The sequence below is a fragment of the Microtus ochrogaster genome, chromosome 24, assembly GCF_000317375.1.
Source record: "Microtus ochrogaster isolate Prairie Vole_2 chromosome 24, MicOch1.0, whole genome shotgun sequence".
NCBI classification, from domain to species: domain Eukaryota; kingdom Metazoa; phylum Chordata; class Mammalia; order Rodentia; family Cricetidae; genus Microtus; species Microtus ochrogaster.
In genome coordinates this window covers 34,148,615-34,150,489 of record NC_022024.1, presented here as the reverse complement: position 1 = coordinate 34,150,489, position 1,875 = coordinate 34,148,615, and the positions used below count along the sequence as shown (strand labels likewise).

Genomic DNA, 1,875 nt, shown 5'->3' with positions numbered 1-1,875 from the left:
TATTTATCATTTTGGTTGTTGACAAACTGTCCTTCAAGGAGCAGAAGTTGCTTTGTCCTCTCTACACATAAGTGAGGCATGCACTGTATTTATGGGGATTTTTAGAGTTGGTTTCTTTATTATGTAATTATTTCCTTTGAGGTTTCCTCATCATATAATTACTTTTCTTTGATTACAGCATGTTTAAAAAAACTCCTAATTGATATGTTAGCATGCTTTATAACAGCACATTCAATTAAATGACCCAGAGTAGACGGGCTGGGTATGATGGTGCTTTAATCCGAGCACTCAGGGGGCAGAGGCACAGCCTGAGCTACATAGTGAGCCCCACCCTCAACACCCCACCACACCCACACAAAGTAAAAGAAGAGAACATTGTTTTTCTCTTTGAGCTAAATCTCTATAAACACCAACAGCTTCTTATTTCGTGGTGAAGAGCACACTCAGTGCGGGGCCACAGAGAGGACTGCCGCAGTTGCCATGGTTACTTCTTGGCTGTCACTGACCCAGATCTAGAATCGCCTGGGAAGGGGCAGGTATGCAGACAACACGTGGGAGGCAGTTCTCCTCCACCCACACGCGTGTCAGAAAATGTCTTAACCAATTCATGACCATCCCGCCAGGCCCACGAGGCATTTTCTTAACTGCTAATATATATATATAGAATTAAAATGACAAAGTTTCTCTGTATAACAGCTCTGGCTGTCCTGGACCTTGCTTTGTAGACCAGGCTAGCCTCAAACCACAGAGATCTGTCTGCCTTGGCCTCAGTGTACACCATGTGGTTTTTAAAAAGCTGTGTCCAGGGCAGGCCTGGTAGCACGGGTTTATAATCCCGTCCTCTCCTCAGGAGGATAACAATTCAAGGCCAGCCGCAACTGTAGAGCAATCTGAAGACAACTTGGGGCAACTTATTGAGACTATCTCAAAACAAAAAGTAAAAAGAAGGCTGTGGACAAAACTCAGTAGCAGAGCATTTGCCTGGAATGTGAGAAACCTAGGTTCAATCCCCAATACCAGCCTCCCCACCCCCGGACACTGAATAATAAAAGAGCACCTTATGAAATCTATCTTGAAAAGGGCCAGGGTATAGCTAAGTGGTACAGTAACTGCCCGATGCACACAAAGATCTTAGCACAACAAAATAAAACAAGACAGCCAAACGCCTATATTCTTAAGTACTAAACAAAACTGGAACACATGTCTGCAGCAAAGATTCTGTGGGAACTAGTTAGAAAATCACTGTGTAGGACTGAAGGTAACTCAGTGGTTAAGAGCACTGATCGCTCTTACAGAAGACCCACATGGTGGCTCACAACTGTATCTCCAGTTCAGGAAATCTGGTGTCCTCTTCCGGCTTCCATTAGGAATGCACATGTGTACACAGACATATATGCAAGCAAAACACCCATACACATAAAAAATAAGTAAGTAGATAAATACATGCTAAAAAAACAAAACAAAACACAAGACTATCTCATGATAGGAGATTATGTGACAGTGCCAACAGAAGGGTGGCTGGATGTTTGTCTAGCAAGTATTAAATATACAAACGAAGTAGTTAATCTTACCAGTGAGGCTTGTGTTTATATGTACATCTAAATTCTTAAGTAACTACCATTGAGGATATTCTGAATGTCCTGTGAGCCAGGTCCTCTGACATTTAGCTGACAAATACTTTTAAATAAAACTCTCATCGCATCTGGAAGTGTAAGCTGATGGAGAAAGGTCATTGGTTAATTAAATAAAGAAGCTGCTTGCCCTGATAGGTTAAAACATAGATGGGAGGAGTAAACAGAACAGAACTCTGGGAGGAAGAGGAAGTGAGCTCAGAGACTCGACAGCTCCCGGCTCCCAGGCAGACGCCTCAGAGAG

At 42.8% G+C, this 1,875-nt stretch overlaps 1 protein-coding gene across 1 annotated transcript in view; it reads right to left on the bottom strand.

The window, feature by feature from the left end:
* The window catches only part of Tdg (thymine DNA glycosylase), a 17,183-nt gene that overhangs the window by 5,950 nt on the left and 9,358 nt on the right, over positions 1–1,875 (bottom strand). The gene's annotated exons all lie outside the window — the stretch shown is intronic.